Here is a 24,925-nt window from a genome sequence, read left to right as displayed (position 1 = left end):
TACTGTTTATATATTTCGAAAATACCTTTAATGCATGTGATATAATTTCTCAGCCATGTGTCTGTGTCTTATGAAGTAGGTTGGAATTATTTTGTAATCTTTCCTTCAACAGTTGACAATTTGATGATCCTCCAACAAGATAAGAATGACTATAACAGGCATTTGCTTGTTTTGTAATATCCAGTAAAAGGCTGATCTGGGTTTCAGTGTGTTAATATGAGTGACCTTCATTTATACAATAGGACATGCAGCTATTCTCAGACTCCCATTACCTGAATCACTCCCTTAGGGTGTATTTACATAAGCCATTTTTTGTTGCAGCATTCGCATGATTTTTGTAATTTCGGATGCTGGAGGTTAATGTTATGTCTGTTCTTCATACATAATATGCTTCTTTTTACAAGTTTAATGTGGGCATTCTTTAAAAAACTACACAGAGCTGTTCTCAGTAGCTGCTTCAGCAGGTCCAATATTCTGTGCATGAGTGAATCGCACATTTATTCACTTAATCATAGGGTCGCATACTTGCCAGACATGAGAATGAGCATTTTTTTTTATCTTTCATTTACTTTTTTAGTCTAAAAAGCTGTTAGTTCATCACACATAAAACTGTTAATTTGTAATTAATCTATGTATGAATATGTATGAAAATGTAAGGGCTTTTCCAGTTTGAGCAACTCTATTGTTTATACATTTTCTACAGCATGGTCTCCTATAATTAGAAAAGGCACAATACTTCAGTGGCGAATGTGAAGCACATCAAAATAAATTGGCTGCTCAGTGATCTTAGTGGTCATTTCAGGTTCTTCATAAAAAAAAGAGTGACACAGAAAAATGCTAGAGTTAAATCATATACAGTAGTTGAAAGAAAAAATCTACAAAGATTGAACTTCTAGTGTTTGCTTAGATGATTTTTGCACCTCATGTGTGTAATGTTTGGTGCAAATGAGGATCCACGGGACCATGCATCGGACTCCTCCAGGGAGACTACCAAGAGCGAACCCCTATACAGGGACTGTCTGGCGGCCACCGCAAAGGGCCTAGATGCACAGCAGCCGGGACACAAGAGGAATACAGGTTAGCGTCCTTAAGATGTCCGTGCAGGATATGGAGGCTGGTCCAACAGTAGATGTGGGCTGAAGGAAATCAGGATAAATGAGTGGAACCGGGTACAGGTGTCGACTGGTGGTAACACATGGAGTCCGGGATCAGCAAGGGTGCAGACTGATGATACCGGATGGAGTCCAGAACCAGTGACGGGTACAGACTGGCGGAAGACGATGGGATCCACAGCAGACTGTCACCGGGGAATCTCCTGGGAAACCGGAGGGCTGGACACACTCAAGCTGGCAGTCAGGATCTGTGGGCAGAGACAGGGTTAACCTGGGTACGAGACACCGAGGGACCTGAACACCTAGCGCAAGAGACAAAGCTACTAGTACACGTTGAACAGGCACCACCCACATGGAAAAGGAAGTCTTATATACCCTGTACCTGTTATCAGCCATATCCTGTTTCAGAGACGCTGGCTCTTTAAGACAAGGTGAGAGAGCGCGCCCGCGCCCCTTGTGCGCATGCGCGAGGCCTGGGAGCCGTAGATCAGTACAGGATGCAGAGGAGGAGACGCAGGAGAGCTAGAGGCAGAGTCCCAGGCTGCAGCGAGACGGCGGGGCCATGAGCAGGAAGCATGGAGGGGGCTGAGGAGGGAGAGCGGGAGCAGCAGCCGCAGTCAGAGTGCACGGGGACCGGGTCAGTGAGTGAGGAGTGGCGCCGTGGCCACGGGCGCGTGACAATGTGTTCCCTGTCATATTGCAGAATTAGGAGGTGTAATTTAGCAGAAGCTATTACTTTGGTGTAATGCATCTGACTTGTTAAATGTTGTGATGTTACATCTTTGCGCTACATAAACTGTACAGAAGGTTTAAATTCAGCCATATAAGTGTGAATGTCCTCTAGTAGGTGTTTGCACAATAAGTATGTGGCGCCCCTGAGGCTCTGGTCGCCACAGGGTACTGCACCTCAGTTAAGGTGCGGTATCCATCTCAGGTAAGGGGGGTTAATCACCGGTGTTCAACATTCACACTCTACATACAGCTTAGGAGCCTTCTCACAGGGAGGGATGGCTCAGGGTAGGCAGGGGGGTGTCCACCATGATGCATGGGACTTCCCGGTCACTGAAGCCAGCCACCTGGGGGGCGGGGTCCACTTGGGGGTAGAAGTAGCTGTAACACACTCACATAACTCAGATCAGTCGGGACCATAGTTCTGACAAGACACCTCTGGAACTCTTGGACTTTACTAGGCCCGGGACTTGGAGCGGGAGCTCAGCCCATGTACTTAACCGCTGAGGGGGACATCTTAGGGAAAGGATATTCTCTCTCTTTCTCTCTTCAAACACTGGTGGTGGCCCCTTTAATTGATTGGGATTGACCGGAGCCCATGACGGCAGAGACCAGCACCTTGCAGCTTTAAATCAGGGAGTAAAAAGAACCTGGAACCACAGTTGCCGACTCTGACTCTGATTAGCTATGCTGTCGCTCCACGCTCCGGCTCTTCCAAGGGACTGCCAAACCCCGTTATCCACCCGGGGCCCGCTCCTCCTGTGGGGAGCGACACCATCCCACCTGCCATAACACCTCCCCTGGTGAGGAATTCTGCAGCTTTGGCTACTCCCTGGCCGCATACCACAGATGGCGTCACGACAAACTTTCCCCAATCACCCCACTTTCCCTTCTTTTACTGCACGCCTTGGGCCAATGGAACCGGGCAAGTCCACCCGTGACATCGCTTGACCCAACCCTCAACGGCCCGGCAACGAGTAGGTTAACCACCTGCCCCTTGGGGCGCTGCAAGGTTATGAGAGAAAAAAAAAGTAAACTCTGAGTGAAGGGCTTTGCATAATTGGCAACTAATAAGCACATTGGTGGGCTTAAAGAGGCAACGAGGGTGACAGAGGCCTAGGAAGGAATAGTGTCACCATTGTAGACTGTGGATGTCAGCTATTTTATTAAGGACCACTGTCAATGTTATGCAATCATTGGTAACATGTAAAGAACAAGCACAGCTGTGTGCTGTGTGTGGTCAGGGCAAGTCTAGAAAAGGGTAGTCTAGACACAAAGACTGACGACACTCCCTAACTTGCATTGTGAACAGGTACATAACTGAATATGACATCTAATGACAAAAAAAAGAGAGTTGCACTCTTAAATTCTAAAACATGCAAACTGTGAATGTAAGAATATTGATATGCATTACTGCTTAAGGAAATCTAAGTAAAAATTGAGATATTTAGCATACAAAACATGGCCATTTCTATATCTGCCCAATAGCCACTTCAAGGCATATCTTATTTACTGGGTATCTACACTGAACTAAAGACTCTTTGTGGACTAAAAACCTCCATATATATGGGTGATTGTGGGGTCATGCCTTCCAACAGGTAATTTTAACAGGTTCTTATTCACCCATATACATGGAGGTTTTAAACCCAGAGATACGCTTCCGTTCAGTGTAGGTTCCCAGTAAATGAAATATGCCTTGACGTGCCTGCTGGGCAGATATAGAATTGACCATTTTTGCATGCTAAATATCTACATTTTTTCTTAGATTTCCTCAAGCAGTAATCCATGTCTATATTCTTACAGTCATGCTTTGCATGCTTTAGCATTTCAGAGTGCTGTCTTTTTTTGTTAGAAAAGGGTAGTGGAGCCAGGTGCACCAAGGCAAAAGCTTGATGCAACTCTACAAAAATGCCTAGTCATGGTTTGTTATGGTAGGAGGTAGCCCCCATACCTCTTTATGCAAAACGTGGTTCAGAAGGTTCAGGCAAAAGCTGTCCTGTGCCTAAACGATCTTGATATATTAGTGGTGTGGTGTACAGTCCTCCAGGGCTTTAAGCCTCAACAGGAGGCTGCTTATAATTCTTCATCTGTTCTACTGTTCATTTCTTAAAGAATATTATCTACCTCAGTGTAAGGGAATTAAAACATTAAGCTTGTGCACCATTTAATTAACAGTAACTGTTCTAAGTGGTGTGCCTCAGTATGAAAAGAAGAATGAAATCCTGCATTTTAGCAACGGTCTTCAATATTCACCTGATATTCTTATCTCTGTGAGGAAAAATTATATGTCACAATAGTCACCATGATGACACATTGCTAAAATAAAATATTCTTTCACTTTTTAATTTATTTTTTTTTGGCCACCAATAACTCAATGGTGTTATACATGTAAAAAGGGGTTTGCATACAAAACATAAAAACTAATAAACAGGAACAGAGGTGAGAGGGCACTGCCCTTGTGGGTTTACAGTCTGCAGGAATATGGAGGAGACAGTAGCTTGGCAGGGGTGGGGGATACGGCAGCTCCAGTGGTGGTGAGGTGCATGCAGAGTCAATGCCAGCTTAAGCTCTCTTGGAGAAATTGATTTTCTATTTCCATCGGCAAGTTCCCAATGTGATGGATAATCGGTTGTCTTGGGGAACGAAATTCCAGAGAATGGGGTATACCGGGGAGAAGTTTGGAGGCGATGGGGTGAGGATCATTTAAGTGTGGAAGACCTGAAATTATGTGTGGGAAGATGTCAGAAGATTATTTTGGCTCTATATGGAGAACACCAATAATGAATGGCTTTGTAAGTTAATGTTGGTAGTTTGAAATTGATACGTTGAAAAAAGGAAGCCAATGAAGAGATTTGCAGAGCAGAGAGAAGGAGGAGTAGCAAAAAGGGAGGTGGATTAGTCGGGCAGCAGAGTTAAGGACAGACTGGAGAGTTGCGGAGAGAATGTTAGCAGGGAGGCCACAGAGGAGGACACTGCAGTAATCAAAGTTGGAGTTGATGATGATGAGAACTAACATTTTAGTATTTTAGAAATAGTTTGTATTCTAAAATATTTAGTATTCTGGAAGTATTCTGTAAATAATTTGGAGTTGGAGACAGCAGGAGGTGGTAAAAGCTTGAATAGGTGGCTTTAAAGACAGCGCAGAGTCAAGTTACTTCAATGCAGTGTACTTGCAGTACAGGAGAAAGCATGATGATTGTAATACATAGATCAAGTAGGGGAGTTGACTAGGCTGAAGGAAAGATGATGAGTTTGCTTTAGTCCACACTCAGCTTTAGGAAGTATGATGAGAAGAAGATTTGTAGATGCGATAATATCTTTTATAATATATATATATATATATATATATATATATATATAGTTTTATTCTATTTATTTATTTTGATAATTTAATAGAGTGGATCTGGCTGTCACAAGTTTGTCACACCCTTCTGTAACCTCTGGGGTATCTGAGATCAGAAGGTCATGGCGTTTTGTTGATCACAGGTTCGCTTTAGAGCCCACTCGGCAATTATCATGTGTATCATGCAGAATTATTTTCTTTCTTGGCTGAAAAGGTTAAGAGTGGCTTTCTTTTAATGCTGAGAACCCTTGTCGCTTTAAGTCTCAGTTGCTGCACCTTATGACCACTCTCTTTCTCTATTTAAACTCACTCTGAGCTCTCTCCTATACCTATTATAGATCTTCTATGCTGACCACTCTGCTGTTCCAGTTGATGTGAAGTTCTTTCCACTAGAAGCTGTGATATTCCTTTCTGGAGAAGCTTTGGAGTTCCTTTTTGTGTTTTGTCCCGCCTTTTTACCTCTCTCCCTGTGTTGTCTTATTGCAGTAGCAAGACTAGTGTCTTGCTGCCCTACTCACTAGCTAAGGCTAGTCCATGGTGAGCCAGAGCCTAGCCACTTGATCACACATGGGTGTAAGGACTCATCTAGGGATAGTAGGGAGTGCAGGGTTCAAACTCAGGTGAGTGTTAAGGGGTGACCCTTCATCACTATTCCTATCACAAGGGCTTCCCTTTTACCTTCTCCCTGGTGTTCCCCCTCCTGCTGCACCACACGTTGAGCCTTTTCTTACTATGGCATGACAATGGCTTATTGTCGTGATGGAAATACACCTTCCAACCCCTTTCTGCAATGATTGATATTGAGAATGTTTTCTCATTTGAAGTCACAAATCAAACATAGTTTTTTGGCCGAGCCTGCCACATCAGCCATCCCGGCTGCACCTACCATATCAGTGACTGTCTGTGTCCATATCCCTGGGCCTAGCCGTTTCAGCACCAGTCTTCCTGAGTGACACCACCTACAGCGCAACACTCTCACCTTTAGAGGATCTGTTGAAAACTTGCCCCTCTAGGTTTTCTGTGTGTTGTGGCCCAGTGGGTCCACTCCCCGCTTGCACCCACGAGCATTACAGTATCTAATGTGCATAGAAGGTTGATAGTGGTACTGCAGAGAATATAGTAAATGGACAAATGACAGGTCATCTGATTGTAGGACCTTGGGAACACATACATCAAAATGTTTTTCTCTTGGGAAAGGTCAGTGTGTGAGAAAGAGATTTTTCATTATTTAAATGGCACTTATTTACAGGTTAAAAAGAGTGACATTTCTATACAAACCAGAGGCCTTTTTGAGGCCAGATAATTAAGCAGATTTGAGATCTCCCAAATGGACATCAGTACGGAGAGTGCAGTGCAAACATTTTACAGCAAGGTGAATCAGGACTATGAATCTTGTGGACTAAAGCAAAAAAGTTGTTATTGGTAGGTAGATGGAAATTATAGGATTCTCCGAAGGTAAGAAAGGGGGAAAATAATATATACAAGCCATATTTGGGTTTATTGTTTGGATGGGTCTCCAGGCCAACATTTAGTGTAGATGACTAAAATAAAAGTAATGTTAGAAATTAGGGAGATATACACCACTATATCTTTGATGAAGTGTATTCTTATGCATTGTAGTGTATTCAAAGACTTTAATGACAATGTAGCATTTGCATTAGTGTTTCAGCAGCAAATTGTAGAGTTTAGCTAGGTATATAAAACAGAAGTGGAGTAATTTTCAAAAAAACTATATTGTGAAGTAGGCCATCGAATCGTGCTTTGTTTTGTTTTTCCACCTAATCAGATCTTATGTAACACAGGAGAAAAAGAGTAGCTTAATTCTGAGTATTTAAAGTCTAGCAAAAGTATAAATAGATGACAGATGTATGTTTCCAAAAGTCTGCGGAAAGTAAAGCTATAAAGTGCGATATCTGGGGAGAGTTATTCTGCCATACTTTCATTTCACTTGTATCCCCAAGTCCTGTTCAGTTTTCTTTGAATGTCGGAGGCCCCCAGTGAATTAATGTCTGAAGACAGAGAATGTGAGCACTTCAGAAATTAGAGTAAGCCCTCCATGGGCTACTGGCTCAGAGCCATAACCAAAAATAAAGCAGGACTTCAATATTTTGTGAAAAAAACATGTTCCTTTTTTAATCCATATGCTACGTTCCAGCTCATCTCCTTGCAGCCTGTCTTATTGACAACTTGATTAATACTCTGTTTTTACACATTGCTTTACACTGTAAATATATTTTAAAAAATATTTATATTTAGTAACAGATAATTATTGTCTAGCCTTAGATTCATTACAATCCTAGGTTCATTGTCCAGGCAGATCTATTTCTCTTCTTTTCTGTATTTTTTATTTTGGTTTTTTTTTTCACGATTTTATCTTACTGCAGTGTACAAAACATTATTATGCAATATTTTGTGTTGTCCTGTCTATGGATTGCTCTATAGTGATACAAACATGTAAAAATACAACCATTATACTGTATATGAATTCTGCAATTAGTTTTTTTACCCAGAATGTGAAAACTTCACTTTTCCACCCAAAGATATACATATTATAAAAAAAAAGGCTTAGCAAAATGTTCATCTCCATGGTTACGTTTTGACAATATTTTTATGTCGAGATGTCTGTGAACTAAAGTACAGAAACAGATCCGGAGCTAAGCAGTGGAGGTTAAAAATGTCCTAATTCAGTTAACCCAGATACATAAATCAAATTCTAGTTAGAGAAATTACATTAGTCATGAAATGCTGTTTATACATTTTTCTGGATATGTTTTACCCAGAGAATCACCAAGTAATTTGTAGATACGAGGTAAAATAGGCAAATGTTTGCAGCTTGCAAGCCAAGGATGAAAATGAATAAAAAAATCCATCTCTGATATCAATATGAAATCAATGATATCACTAAAAGGAATCTGTCATCGGGTTTTTGCTATGAAATCGGAGAGCAGCATGATTTAGGGGCAGATACAATAGGGAAAAAAAGTATTTAGTCAGCCACAAATTGTGCAAGTTCTCCCACTTAAAAAGATGAGAGAGGCCTGTAATTGACATCATAGGTAGACCACAACTATGAGAGACAAAATGAGAAAACAAATCCAGAAAATCACCTTGTCTGATTTGGCAAGATTTTTTGCAAATTATGGAGGAAAATAAGTATTTAGTCATCTAAAAACATGCAAGATTTCTGGCTCTCAAAGACCTATAACTTCTTCTTTAAGAGGCTCCTCTGTCCTCCACTGATTACCTGTAGTAATGGCACGTGTTTGAACTTATCAGTATAAAAGACACCTGTCCACAACCGCAAACAGTCACACTCCAAACTTCACTATGGCAAAGACTAAAGAGCTTTCGAAGAACACCAGAAACAAAATTGTAACCCTGCACCAGGCTGGGAAGACTGAATCTGCAATAGGCAAGCAGCTTGGTGTGATGAAATCAACTGTGGGAGCAATAATAAGAAAATGGAAGACACGCAAGACCACTGATAATCTCCCTCGATCTGGAGCTTCACGCAAGATCTCACCCCGTGGGGGATCCCAAGAACGGTGAGCAATAATCCCAGAACCAGACGGCGGGACCTAGTGAATGACCTGCATAGAGCTGGGACCACCGTAACAAAGGCTACCATTAGTAACACACTACGCTTTATGCTGTACGATTGTTACATTTTTGATGCTCATTCAGCCTTTCCACCTTCCCACAGCTCTGTGGAGGGTGAGGAGTGTGGATAGCTCCCAATCCACAGATACTGTAAAATCTCCATAATTGACCTCTGCTATAAAATATGTACTTTTACCACTTTTAGGAACTCAATTTTTTACATACCACCAAAACATCATGAGTTTTTCAGCAATAACGTTTTCTGTATTGGATATGTTTTAGAGCAAGCCTGAAAAGAAATTCATACAACACATACAAACTCATACAAACCATGTGTTGGTTTATATGACTAATCTGCAATATCTGGAGCAGTAGAGCAGATGAGGGGTATCTTTCTATGAGGACTTTACAATTTTTCTACCCCTTATATTAAGCACACGTCTTACAAGACTAGGTAAGTCTGGCTACCTGAGTACTGAATCCTGGTGCTATCCATACATTATCTACCACCACACTTATAATGGTTGGTCAGCTGGCTCCCTGTGTCTCACACTCTGTTCCTTGCTGAATCATTTGTTCCTGTAAGGATTTAAGAAAACAAGGAGTGACAAATATCACGGATATGACAGGTGCCACCGAGGTATGGTAGTGGTCTGCATTGGTAAAATACTCTCAATTCTAGGCCCGTTCCCTACTTCTTTGTCAGCTGCATCTGTGCGAGCATCTCCTCTGGCTCTATCAGTCACCGGCTCCATCAGTCAGCTCAGATGGGAGCTTTAGCTCCACTGTACCAGGCTCATTTGATAACAGGAGAGCCTTCACCTGAGCTCATACGCACTCTACAGCCTTTATAAGTTTATCATGTCACATTAAGAGAGATCTGCTGCCTATATACACTTTTGACCATCTTACCCGTTTCCACTCTACGAACCACAGTGATCGCAAATCTTCAGATCTTTCTCCTATTCCGATGAGAGAGGAGCGAATGGTTTGATTTTTATTACCTCATTTTGCATAACCTTAGCAAATCCAGTGTAGAATTAACCAGCATCTTGGTATCTGCATCCATCTACAGAAAAACTCAAAATCTGCATTAGCAATGTGCTCATCTGAGACATGTTCAAAACCGGACAATTCTTGTTACATCAGAGCAGTCATGAGATATATGTATGTCTGCTGTATACTCCTTACAGATAAAAATATAAAGAAAACTTAAAAGAAAAAATCGTTTGAACAAATTAAAGACTTAACAATAGGTGTGACTTTCCACATCTTCCCCCCCGCCCCTTTTTTTAATCCATTATCCAAAGCATAACTGGATTCAAAAAGTGTGTGGCACCGGAGTTCTAGATTTAGGCATAAAAGTCACATTCTATCTTGATTGTACCTAACCGGGAACACCATAAATATTGTGTTATGTGTAACTTTATAATGGAAAACAATTTCAATGGCTTTTTAACCTTTGCTTAAACCACAGAAATCTGCATTGCAATCTTTCTTTCTACAAAAGGAAAACAGATGATTCAAGACATAAAATATAGGGATGAGCGAGTAGTGAAATACTCAGACTTGCTATACTCGTAACGAGTAGGTCCTAATACTCTGGTACTCGTTACGAGTAGCGAGTCCAATGCAAGTCAATGGGAAATGCGAGTAAAGGCCGCTTTACACGCAACGACATCGCTAACGTGATGTTGTTGGGGTCACGGAATTTGTGATGCGCATCTGTCCTCATTAGCAACGTCGTTGCGTGTGAAACGTACGAGCGACCACTAACGAGCAAAAATACTCACCTTATCGTTGCTCGTTGACACGCTCCTCCATTCCTAAATATCGTTGCTGTTGCAGGACGCAGGTTGTTCATCATTCCTGCGGCAGCACACATCACTATGTGTGACACCGGAGGAACGAGGAACCTCACCTTACCTGCGGCCGCCCGCAATGAGGAAGGAAGGAGGTGGGCGGGATGTTCGTCCTGCTCATCTCCGCCCCTCCGCTTCGATTGGGCGCCCGCTTAGTGACGTCGCTGTGATGCCGAACAAACCGCCCCCTTAGAAAGGAGGCGTTTCGCCGGTCACAGCGACGTCGCTAGGTAGGTAAGTAGTGTGACGGGTCCGAGTGATCTTGTGCGCCACGAGCAGCGATTTGCCTGTGACACACAAACGACGGGGGCGGGAACGCACGCTAGATTGCAGCATGTAAAGCAGCCTTTATTATCTGTTACACCCTATAAAGCGGTCTGGGGGCTGAGTAAAAGGCCACGGAGGGCTGCAAAATAAAGAATACAGTTAATAATAAACATTGTCATTATACTTCCAGATCCCGTGACGCGTCCTGCCAGACTCTGCCTCCCGCCGCTTATGCTTCTGAGTCCGTTCATCACTGTGTCGCACGGTAACCAAAAGACCTTCTGTGACGTCATAGCATGTGACCAGTCACATGTGATTGTTGTATGATCTCATTGGCTACAGACTGGTCACATAACTATGACGTCATCTAAGGTCCTGTAGTGTCAGCATGCTCGCCGGTACTCGGTATACTCGGCGAGCGCCGTGTACCGGCGAGATGCTCGGGCATATGCTCGACTCCCCATCCCTGCATGTCGGCGCTCTTTACAGAGTCAGCCCACATGTAGGAATTGGCTGCCATAGCCGGTGAATAGCGGCACTGAGGATCAGGTGATTGGAAATCACCGTTGCTATAGCAACCCGCTCTTTAGGTTAATATGGCAATGGGGGCAGCGGTGACGTCACCGCTTACCAACCCGCAGCCTTTCCTCACTCATTGAGTGATTAGACTGCACGGGGAGAAGCAGCATCTTACTCACCATGCATTCTGATATAGCAGAGCTAGGTGGGTTGAAGAAGACAGAAGACCAGGATTGTGGAGGGGTGAGAGGGAGTAATAAAGATGGAATCCCTAAGTGTGTTTATGTATTTATTTCCAATAAGTATAAGTATTAAGTATAAGTATAATAAGTATTTTTTCTCTGTGTGGTGTCTTTTTTTAACCCTTTATTGGAGATTCTTAATGGTCAAACTTGGCCTGACATTAGGAATCTCGGGCTGTATACCAGCAGGTAAAACAAAGCTGGTATTAACCCCTTATTACCCAGCGTGCCACTCGGCACCAGGGGCGCTGGAAGAGTTGGATACAGCGCAGAAGATGGCGCTTCTATAAAAGTGAAGGTAACACCAAGCACTGGGGGTTAGCAGCCAGAAGCTGCTTGGATTACCTTTAGCTAGCAATAGAAAATGCAGCAGGAGCCCCACACATTTTTTTTTATTATTATTTTTTTAAATTGTTCTTTTATTCTATAAACTACTGACAATGTCTCCACATTTCAAGAAATAAATGTTGTATTTATTTTCTGAAAATACTAGTTTATAGAATAAAAAAGCAATTTACTTTTTACTCAAAAATACACTGTACCTATAAAGAGAAAAAGTCTCTTAATTGGTCTTAAGTGGTCTCTTAATTTTGGCTAGATCTGTATATATATATATATACACACACACACACACACACACACACAATATATAGTTGTATAAAAATAAATAAATAATTTTAAAAAATGACGTGGCGATCCATGGTATTTTTGAATCTCAACACAGATAAAGCGGACGGCTGCCCACCCGCAGCTGCCTGCCAATCAAAAGACAAAGAAGCCCATTTATTTTTTTTTTTATTTAAAAACATAATAAAAAATTCAGTCTATACAGTGTGAGAAGCAGAGAGAGCAATGAACAATGTCAACTCTGCTACATCACTCTGTACAGCAGCGGCTATACAGAGTAAGATTCAGGCTGCCACTGTGGCCGGAGTTCCACTTCCGTGTGACTCGTGCCGTCTTGCATGGGCATCACCCCGAACGGCCTGACACTCCCCGGACACGAGCGTTCCTGTCAGGAGAGTGTGCCGCCATACCGGGTGATGCCGATGTGACACTAGCACAGTGACTGTCAAAGTTCAGCTACCAGGACCTTCGAGACGTCATAGACATGTGACCAGTTTGTAGCCAATGAAGTAATACAGCATTCACACGTGACTGGGTCACATGGCTATGACATTGCTGAAGGTCCTTCAGTAGTCCAGTGTTGATTACCGGGCGGCACAGCAATGATCAGACAGATGTGGAAGCAGAAGCGACGGGAGGCAGAGTCTGCAGGACGCGTCGCGGGACCTGTAAGTATGATCAAAATGTTTTTCAATAATGTGCTTTATCTATCTTTATAGTTCGGGATCGCCCATCCCTACTCGCTAATCCTAACGAGTAATCACAAGGATACTCGTGGAGTAACGAGTAGCCTGAATACTGTACTACTCGACGAGTACCGAGTAGTAACAAGTATACTCGCTCATCCCTAATTAAATATCATAAAGACAGAATGCCATAAATCATCCACATACCTTAAACTAAATTATTATAATTATTAATAAACTAGGTTATTAAGAAGATTATTATAGCTAACACAACACAACCTCTGGATAAAGAGACGTTCATATTTGCAAAATTGAGGACATTATCAGCAAATTGTCGGCATCTTTATGATAATTCTGTCCATGTATACTATAACTTCTTTATATCCATGGAGGGAGAAAAATCTAGAACAAATCAATACTGACCATCTGAATCAGATATATGGAATAAAAATTAATTATCCAAGCAAATCAACATTAAATGCTGATTTGTTATAGAAAACTATCCGAACAAACAGACTTCTATGCTCCAGTATCTACCAATAAATCTAAACATGTCTACAATTAATTTAATTATTTTCGTATAAAATTAGTAAATAAAAAACTATTGTTAATCACTTTTTCCAATATAATTTAAAATGAATTGTTACATGTAGGGGGTGGCCCAATAAACAGGGGTCTCCACAGCCTGAGAATGCAGCTCCTAGCTGTTAGGCTTTATAATGGCTGGGTATCAAAATTGGGGGGGGGCACACACTGTTTTGTTTAATTAGTTATTTAAATAATTAAAAAAAGTTGTATGCAGTTCCTCCTATTTTCATACACAGCAAAGATAAGAGCATGGCTTTCCCAAGTTACCGGATCTGGATAAACACACAGAATCCTGGGCCCAGCCGATCCGAACATTTGCAGTCCGGGTCCACCCGTCACTAGTGAAGAGAGCCTTAGTGGTAATTTTTGGTTGATATGATTTGAGTTTATTTATGAAAATATCACAAGTTTGACAAAAAAAATTGCAATTTTCACGCTTGAATTTTTATGCCCTTAAACCAGAGAGTTATGTCACACAAAATATCGTAGGTAATAAATAACATTTCCCAAATGTCTACTTTATCTCAGCACCATTTTTGAAACATAATTTTTTGTTAGGAAGTTAAAAGGGTTAAATGTTTATCAGCAATTTCTCATTTTTCCAACAAAGTTTATAACACCAATTTTTTAAAGGGACCACATCACATTTGAAGGAATTTTGAGGGACCTGTGTGACAGAAAATACCCAAAAATGGCACCATTTTAAAAACTGAGTCCTTCAAACTGCTCAAAACCACATTCAAGAAGTTTATTGGCCATTTAGGTGCTTCACAGGAACTAAAGCAATGTGGAAGGAAAAATTAAAACTTTACTTTGTTTCAAAATATTGCAAGCTCCAATTTCGCATTTTCACCAGGGTGCAATACTCTACATGTATTTGTAACTACATTTCAGGCACAATGCAAAGCTAAGAAGGGAAGGAGCTCCATATCAGAGTGCACATTTTTGGTATTTTCTGTTTTGGTTTGTGGGTGCCAGTTCATATTGGCAGAGCCCCTGAGATCAGCAGAACCCCCATAAATAACCTCATTGTACAAACTACGCATCTCAATAAATTCATCTAGGGGTGCAGTGATTATACTGTATTGAAACCAGAAGTGTGTCACAGAGTTTTATACAATAGTGCGTTGAAGAATAAATAATTATATTTTCTCCTCAAAAATTTTGTTTTAACTGCAGATTTTACATTTTCACGTGGAGGAATGAATAAAAATAGCACCAAAATTGGTCAAACAATTTCTGCTGAAGGTAGAAATATCCCACATGTGGCTGTTCAGGACTGCTTAGCCACATGGTAAAGGAAAGTAGACATCCCCCCAAAAAAGCAGACACCAACAAAAGATCGCAGACACCACTAAAAGAAAGTAACCCCCCCCCAAAAAGAAATCAAACTCACCAGACCCCAAACAATTAGTTGGCAAGTGACGATGATGGATGGCCTTTCACACAGAGATCTGTATTGCTGTCAGGTCCCTCACCATTCCAGCTGCATTGCAATGCCGCTCTTACAGACAGACTAGGTACCAGTATCACTTAGTGTGAGCAATAATGCTTCCAGTCACCAGGGGGAGCGACTGCAGAAGAACGCAGGAGGACCTGACAGTGACGCAGATTTGTATGTGAGAGATCATTCATTTGCCAAATCTAATTTTTTGGGGTCTGGTAAGGTCCATTCATTAAAAGGGGGTGTCTGCTTTCTTTTGGGGGTAAACTTAGCAGTAAATAAATAATGACACATCTAAGCAGGTAATTGAAACCTTTGTATAAGACTGGTTCTGCACCATTAGAATAGCAGATCATATAAGAAAATGTGCATCTGAACCAGTAAAACGATGAACACAAAATGTTGATGTTCCAGAATGTGATGACATGATTATATTTGAATGAATGTTGATTTTTTTTTTATCACAAATAAACGTGGATTGTTGTTCATGGGAAAATATAAGACAGCCCATGAAAATAAGTTCATCTTTCAGAGCAAATAATAGTATAAGACCCTGTGTTATTTTCGGGGAAACATGGTACCAGCCCCCAGTTATCCGCTTTACTTTGGTTGATTATCAAAATTAGGGGAGCCCCATACTGCTTGTTTTATATATATATACATACATATATATATATATATATATATATATATATATATATTTATATATATATATATATATATATATATATATAAATATATATATATATATATATATATGTATATACGTGTGTGTATATATATATGTATATATTATTTAAATGAATAAATAACTAAAAAAAAATATTGTAGGATCCCCTCTATTTTTGATAACCATCCAAGGTAAAGCAGATAGCTAGGGGCTGCAGCCCACAGGTGTCTGCTTTACATACACTGTATATCAAAAAAGGAGGGAACCCCACTTCATTTTTTTTAATTCTTATTATTTATTGTTCAAAGCAGCGTACATGCATCTTCTGTATGCCGAAAAGCTTGTTGATTAGCATACAAACTGTGCCCAAACTGCGAACTCAGGCACACACTTTTCTTGTTTTTTCTTTTTTTAAGTTCTGAGTTCTAGATCAAACCCCAGAACCCAAACTTTACCATTTGGGTTTGCTCACCTTGCTAAAACATTTAACCATGTACTTCACATCCTTCATTTGTGCATATTTTGTTTAGTAACTCTCCCTGGAAATGTCTTCACAACATTTAGTTATGCCACAGGCTTAATGATTATATAAGCAGCTCCAAGACTACTTTTATTTTAGTTATATCCAAATCAAGTGCTTGTGATTCATCTACTACACCCATCAACTATACCTTTAATCTTGAGCTTTACATCAAAGTTATTGCCGTCATGAGTACTCAGGTCCAGAAGAAGAAAAACAAAGGTTGAATAGAGGACCTGTGAGTCATCTGTTATGGCATATAGATGAATGGAAAACAAGACTGCATTTCTGTGTAGGAAATCATTTCTTAATGTATCAGTCCAATGCTATTGAAACCTAGACAGTATAAAGAACTGACCATAATCATTCCTGCACTTTGACATTCACTGATAGCACCATCATACCATTTACATTACTTTCTTCTGCATTGTTAACTAGACAACTTTAAAATCTATAAGTAAGCAATATTATCTTATGTGAAGCAAGAACTAAAACTTTCTTTGGCCATGTACAAAGGTTTATTAAAGCTGCACAATATAGCAAACTTTGGAATATAGACTCCCTGACAGATGTTCTGTCGCTTATCCATGCTATGTAAATAAAAGCTTATAACCTGACTTTAAATTCATCTATTGGTTTTATAAATTACTCTTTTGAAAGCTGAAACCCTCCCAAACTTGGTTTAGGTTATGAAAATAAAGTTGCTGCAAACCTGAAATATTGATCATTTAATGAACACAGAAAAGTCAGATTTTGGCAAGACAAAAGTTTTGTCGCCCACAGAAAGTAATGTGAAATTCAAACAAATAATTAACTTCTAATACAAAGATATGTTGCACAACATTAGTGAATGAAGTTGTGGTGCTATTAGAGCCATATTTAATATTTTGTGTGACTTCCATGAGCTTGAAGGACTGCATCCATGCGGTTCAACAATGATTCATACAATTTATTGATGAAGTTATCAGGAATAGCAAAGAATGCAGTCTTACATGCCTCCCAGAGCTCATATAGATTCTTTGGTTTTGTCTTCCAAGCTTCCTCTTTCATCCTAACCCAAACATGCTCAATGATGATCATGTCTGGTGACTAGGCTGGCCAGTCCTTGAGCACCTTGATCTTCTTTGCTAGCAGGATCTTTGTTGTAGAGATGGATGTATGAGATGGAGCACCATCCTGCTGCAGAATTTGACCCCTTTTATGATTGGGAATGTAAGAGGTAACTAATACTTCTTGAAATTTTAGGCTATTGATATTGCTTTCCACCTTGTAAATGTTTCACACACTCCCATACTGAATGTAACCCCAGACCAAACCAGATCTTAAAAACACCACCAAACTCAACTGTTTTTGGAGTATTTTGGATCCATACGGGCTGCAGTAGGTCTCCTGCAGTATTTGCAGCAGCTGTGGTGTAATTTAACTGAAGATTCATAAGAGAACTCCACCTTCTTCCACTTTTCCAATGTCCATCTGTTTAGCAGGCTGTGGGACTTGGCAAATGCCACACGTTTTTTTAATTGCCTTTTGTTTAGTGCTGGCTTCTGGGCACTGATTCGACCATGGAGGCCATTTCGAGACAGAATCCTACAAACTGTTCTAGTTGACGCAGGGACTTGAGGTGACAAGGCCTGTTGGAGCTCTGCTGCAGTGGAAGAGAGGCTGGCTTTGGATTTTCTAACCAACAAACGTTCCTCCTGAGCAGTTGTTTTGCAGGGTCTGCCAGACCTGGGCTTGTCAAAAACATCTCCAGTCTCTTCAAATTTTTTTTAATTCTTTGTACTTGACGCTGAGACACATTAAAGGTGCCAGCCACCTCTGCAGTGGATCTGGTCTTCAGCTTCTTGATAATCAAGGGTTTGGTTGCAGGGTGTATTTGTGGCATGTTGTTGTCGCGGGCGGAGGAGGGGACGCTGCGCTCTCTCCCTGCTCGGGTCCGGCCGCAGCTGCTGCGGCTGTGGCTGCTCGGTGTTGGCTCGAGCGGTGGGCCGGATCCCAAGGACTCGAGCGACGCTCCTCGCTTGTGAGTGAAAAGGGGATTTGATTGTGGGGATTTGGTTATTGTCCGTGACGCCACCCACGGTTGTGGTGATATTGGTGACACCACCGCTGCTCTGGACAGGGATCCCGGGAGTGGTAACTGGGAGCAGCTTTGATGTTAGTTCTCCCCTCCATGGGTAGGGGGTTGGTTGTCCCGGGGCCCGGTGATGGGGTAGGGATGGATGGCAGGCGGGTTACGGGGCCTGGTGAGGTGCAGGGTCGCGGGGGCAGTGCTGTGCAGCACAGCACAGTGGTACTCACTCAGCCAATGATGAGGACACAGTTCTCGGTAAAACACACGGCTGGATGGACGGGTCCCACAGACGGCTGCGGTGTTGTTTCTCCCAGCAGGTTGATGGTGACTGCATTTCCCTGCACCTGTGTTCTGTAACGGTTCCAATGGGTTCCCACCGGTAACCCGCTCCCCGGCTTGGATGTGGGCCGGAGGAGCCCCTTTTGCCCGCAGGCTCTGGCCCTGGGAACGGTAGCCTTGGCGGTGGCTGCGTTTCCCTCTCACAGTTGGACTGTTGCCTTTTGTCGGGACTTGGCTGCTGGGAAACCCAGGAGGTTCCCTTCGCTAACGGATTTGGCAAATTCACGGTGACTCCTAGCCTTGCCGGGGTCCGTAAGCCCCCGCCAGATGGTGCTGGCTTCTCTTTGTTTACCGGTCCACCGGCCACCGCCCGTCCACGATCCTTACGGTAGACTCCGATAGGCCACTCCTGCAGATGGTCACCACCGTCTGCCAACCTTGCTGTACTGCCCGGGTGTTACGGTTGCTGCGAGCACTGGAGACTATGTCCATATTTCTTGCAACTGCACATGTGCGAGCGCTGGAGACTAAGTCCAGATTTCTTGCTACTGCACATGTGCGAGCGCTGGAGACTAAGTCCAGATTTCTTGCTACTGCACATGTGCGAGCGCCAGAGACTAAGTCCTATCTTGGAGCCATTGCACATGTGCGGGTGACATCATCGCTGACACGAGGTCACATGTCTCTGACACCTTCTATGCCGATTGGTCGCTGGTCATGTGCTTGTGATGCCTTGCTCAGTGATAGGCCAGCATGACGTCACTCCTGTCGTTCTGGCAGCGGATTGGCTCTGGTGTCCTCCATCTTGGATGAGGCACAGAGTCTATATAAGACCCTGACACACGCCGCATGGCGCTCAGTCCTCTTGGTTCATGCATAAGAGTAGACGCTCTGTGCGCGTTCCTCTAGGCATTCCTCTGTCTATGCTAGGTGAGCGCTACCGGCAGGGTAGCGTTCTTATACCTTACAGCTTCGGCTGCTGTCCGTATCCTTACCTCTTAGGGGAGCGGACATAGGCAGGTGCCTGAGGCACATGGTCTGGCTGGGCCTTGTGGTTCGACTCGTAGGTGGACGTTGCCGCTAGGGTAACGTTCCTTATACTGCGTCTGGCAGTTGTTCGTATCCTCGCACACTAGGGGAGCGAACAGAGGTAGGAGCTTTGTGCGGCTTACGCTGCTGTTCGTCTCTTTTGCACCACTAGAAGAGCGGACCTAGGCAGGTGCCATATCTAGTGGTTCGTGTCCTCGCACACTAGTGGAGCGAACGCAGGTAGGAGCTTTGTGCGGCTTACGCTGCTGTTCGTCTCTTTTGCACCACTAGAAGAGCGGACCTAGGTAGGTGCCATTTCGCACACATTGCCATTGTCTCTGTGATTATTAACAGAGATCATTCCACACACCCTCCAAGTAAGGGAGGAATTGCTTTACTTACTTATTATATCCATCTGTGAGTTAACAGAGGTATTGCACTCTGCCATAGTCTGCAGCAGAGTCTTTGCACGGTGGACCCTGACTGTCTGATACTCCTTTAGGTTCTTATCAGACAGCCCCCCGTAACATTAGGACTGAGCCAAGGGTCTGGCAGTTATGGCAGAATATCAGCAGTTACACCGTTACATACAAGTACTTGAGTCACGGCTCAAGAGTATAGAGGATAAACCTCAGACCATGGTGACATCTGCACATGATGCTCGACTTGCTCTGCCAAACAGATATTCTGGCGATGCCAGATTATGTCGTGGTTTCATTAGTCAGTGTCAGATACACCTAGAGGTCAACTCTTCTTGCTTCTCTACGGAGAGGTCCAGAGTAGGCTTTATCATCTCCTTACTTCAGGACAAAGCCTTAGAATGGGCGACTCCCCTATGGGAGCGCTCTGATGTGGTTACTCTGAGACATCAAGACTTTCTTGATGCTCTTAAGGCGGTATTCATGGGTCCGTAGGTTACCCATGATGCGGCCCTGAGACTGTTAGATCTATCTCAGGGTTCGGTATCCACTAGTTCTTATGCCATTGCTTTTAGAACTCTGGTGGCAGAACTAGATTGGCCAGAGAAGGTGTTGATTCCTATCTTCTGGAGAGGGTTGGCAGGCTATGTCAAGGATGCTCTTGCTACTCGTGAGGTCCCTGCTTCTCTGGAGGACTTGATCACAGTAGCAACGAGGATCGATGTACGCCATAAGGAACGTAGACTCGAGGTCTCTTCCTCACGCCCTAAGCATCGGGCTATTCCAGTTGTTGAGGGTCCACTACCATCTTCCTCAGCATCTGAAACATCTCCCACTCCTATGGAGTTAGGTCATACGTCTTCCAGATTACGCAAGTCTGGTCCTCCTATATGTTACATATGTCGTCAGGCTGGGCACTATGCCAACATGTGTCCTAGTCGTCAGGGAAACTCCCTGGCCTAGTAACCATTAGAGGGGGGTTACTAGAGACGTCTTCTGCACCCTCTAAGTGTTGTATCCCAGGTCAGCTCTCGTTATCTGAGAATACATGGCCTATTATGGCTTTTGTGGATTCCGGAGCTGACGGGACTTTTGTGTCCTCAGGATTTGTAAAGGGACACAATATTCCCTCTATCATGTTAGAGGCGCCTATTCCTGTCCGTGTTGTTAATGGAACTATGTTGTCTGACTCCATTACATTGAGGACAGTTCCCTTGCGCCTTTCCCTGTCTCAGGGTCACATAGAGGAGATTTCTTTTCTTGTTTTGCCTGAGGGTATAGACGACATCCTTCTGGGTCTCCCATGGCTTCGGACTCATGCTCCTCACATTGACTGGGAGTCTGACAGCATTATTAGTTGGGGTTCGAAATGTCAGTCCCGATGTCTTCCCTTACCACCTAAGGTCATTGCGGTTGCATCTACTGATCTCTCTCCCATACCTACACCCTATTTGGATTTCGCTGACGTGTTCTCCAAACAGGGTGCTGAGGTTCTTCCACCCCATAGGCCGTATGACTGTGCCATAGACCTTATCCCAGGTTCGAATCCACCTAAAGGCAGGGTTTACCCCTTGTCGATACCTGAGTCGGAGGCCATGTCGACCTATATAAGAGAGAGTTTAGAGAAGGGGTTCATTCGTAAGTCTGTCTCTCCCGCAGGAGCTGGGTTTTTCTTTGTTCGGAAGAAAGAGGGTGATTTGCGTCCCTGCATAGATTACAGGGGTCTCAACGCAATCACAATAAAGAACAAATACCCATTACCTTTAATTTCGGAGCTCTTTGACAGACTGAGAGGAGCTCAAGTTTTTACGAAGTTGGATCTGCGGGGTGTGTATAACTTGGTACGAATTCGAGAGGGTGACGAATGGAAGACCGCTTTTAACACCCGAGACGGTCACTATGAATACCTCGTCATGCCTTTTGGGTTATGTAATGCACCCGCAGTATTTCAGGACTTCGTAAATGATGTGTTCAGGGATTTACTGTTATCCTCAGTAGTGGTGTATCTGGACGACATCCTGATTTTTTCTCCTGATCTGGAGACTCATCGCCAGGATGTCGTTCGTGTCCTTTCCCGTTTAAGGGAGCACTCATTGTTTGCTAAACTCGAGAAATGTGTATTCGAGCAGTCCTCATTGCCTTTTTTGGGTTACATTATCTCACAAGAGGGCCTGGCTATGGATCCTGCGAAGCTCTCTGCTGTCCTGCAATGGTCCGAACCTCATTCCTTGAAGGCGGTGCAACGCTTCTTAGGATTCATAAATTATTACAGGCAGTTCATACCCCATTTTTCTACTTTGGTGGCCCCTTTGGTGGCCTTGACTAAGAAAGGTGCTAATCCCAAAGCCTGGTCTACTGAGACATCTCAGGCTTTTGAGGCAGTAAAAAGACACTTTTCAACTGCTCCCGTTCTTCAAAGACCCGATGAGAGTAAGCCCTTCCTCTTAGAGGTTGATGCCTCTTCAGTGGGTGCTGGTGCGGTCTTGTATCAAAAGAACGGTGCAGGTAGAAAAAGGCCGTGTTTCTTCTTTGCGAAAACCTTTTCACCGGCAGAGAGAAACTATACCATTGGGGATAGGGAACTGCTCGCCTTGAGATTAGCCTTGGATGAGTGGCGTCACTTGCTGGAAGGAGCGAAACATCCTTTCCAGGTCTATACAGACCATAAGAATCTGACGTACTTACAAACCGCTCAGCGTCTGAATCCTCGCCAAGCCCGCTGGTCCTTGTTTTTCTCCCGCTTTCACTTCTCCATCAACTATCTGTCTGGGAGTAAGAATAACAAGGCAGACACCCTGTCTCGCTCTATGCTTTCTACCCAGGAAGAGATTGACGAACCTCGTCTTATCCTTCCCTCCAGGGTTTTTCATACGCTCTCCCCTGTGACGTTAGACCAAATCCCACCGGGCAAGACCTTTGTTCCGCCTGATCGACAGAATGATATACTGTCATGGGCCCACACCTCAAAGGTGGGTGGGCATTTTGGTATTAGGCGGACACGAGAGTTACTGGAGAGGTGGTATTGGTGGCCACACTTAGCCAGCCACGTCAAGAGATATGTCGGTTCCTGCTACTCGTGTGCTCGCAACCGTCCATTACGGCAGAGACCGGCTGGGCTCTTGCATCCTTTACCAGTGCCAGATAGACCATGGGAGGTGGTAGGCATGGACTTTGTGGGTGATCTTCCATGTTCACAGGGACATAGATTTGTGTGGGTCATTACGGACCATTTCTCCCGGATGGTTCATCTCGTACCGTTATCGAGAATCCCATCTTCCAGGGTACTAGCCAAACTATTCCTCAAGCATGTTTTTAGGCTTCACGGGATGCCAGATCATATCATTTGTGATAGAGGCCCTCAATTTACTTCCCGTTTCTGGCGAGATCTTTGTAGCCTTCTGCAAATTGAGTTGAATCTCTCTTCGGCGTACCATCCGGAGACCAATGGTTTGGTTGAGCGTACCAATCAATCTATGATTATATACCTTCGACACTTTGTTGCTGAGAACCACGATAACTGGTCCTCCCTCCTACCCTGGGCAGAATTTGCCCTTAACAATTCGCTGGCTGAGGCCACTGGGCAGACACCGTTCGTACTCAATAATGGGCAACACCCTAGGGTACCGGTACCGTTTCCTGCTGCTGCACCTCCTCCTCTTGTGGCCGACTGGGCAACTAATGCCAGAAAGGTTTGGGATCGGACTCAAGAGTCGATCCAAGCAGCTAAGGACCGTATGAAGACCGTGTCCGATCGGTTTCGTCGCCCGGCTCCTGTCTTTTCTCCAGGGGACTTTGTGTGGCTCTCTGCAAAACACGTGAGACTTAGAGTGAGCTCTGTCAAATTTGCTCCTCGCTTCCTGGGTCCTTATGAGGTTCTTCGACAGGTAAATCCTGTAGTCTACCAATTGAAGTTACCCGTCCATCTTAGGATTCATGACAAATTCCATGTCTCACTGCTAAAGCCGGCTATTTTACCTCACGCTCATGAAGTGCACTCTCCTGCCTCTGATTCCTCTCGCTCTAGCTATGAGGTACGAGCCATAGTTGGTTCTAAGATGGTTAGAGGGCGCAGGTTCTTCTTGATAGATTGGGAGGGTTACGGCCCGGAACATCGCTCTTGGGAGCCTGAGGAGGCTGTCCATGCTCCCGACTTAGTTGCCGATTACCTGCGTCGCCGGGAGGGGGGCCCTTGAGGGGGAGGTACTGTTACGGTTGCTGCGAGCACTGGAGACTATGTCCAGATTTCTTGCTACTGCACATGTGCGAGCGCTGGAGACTAAGTCCAGATTTCTTGCTACTGCACATGTGCGAGCGCTGGAGACTAAGTCCAGATTTCTTGCTACTGCACATGTGCGAGCGCCAGAGACTAAGTCCTATCTTGGAGCCATTGTACATGTGCAGGTGACATCATCGCTGACACGAGGTCACATGTCTCTGACACCTTCTATGCCGATTGGTCGCTGGTCATGTGCTTGTGATGCCTTGCTCAGTGATAGGCCAGCATGACGTCACTCCTGTCGTTCTGGCAGCGGATTGGCTCTGGTGTCCTCCATCTTGGATGAGGCACAGAGTCTATATAAGACCCTGACACACGCCGCATGGCGCTCAGTCCTCTTGGTTCATGCATAAGAGTAGACGCTCTGTGCGCGTTCCTCTAGGCATTCCTCTGTCTATGCTAGGTGAGCGCTACCGGCAGGGTAGCGTTCTTATACCTTACAGCTTCGGCTGCTGTCCGTATCCTTACCTCTTAGGGGAGCAGACATAGGCAGGTGCCTGAGGCACATGGTCTGGCTGGGCCTTGTGGTTCGACTCGTAGGTGGACGTTGCCGCTAGGGTAACGTTCCTTATACTGCGTCTGGCAGTTGTTCGTATCCTCGCACACTAGGGGAGCGAACAGATGTAGGAGCTTTGTGCG

Source organism: Anomaloglossus baeobatrachus, chromosome 6 (assembly GCF_048569485.1).
Source record: "Anomaloglossus baeobatrachus isolate aAnoBae1 chromosome 6, aAnoBae1.hap1, whole genome shotgun sequence".
NCBI lineage: Eukaryota > Metazoa > Chordata > Amphibia > Anura > Aromobatidae > Anomaloglossus > Anomaloglossus baeobatrachus.
Note: the sequence above shows the minus strand (reverse complement) of the source record.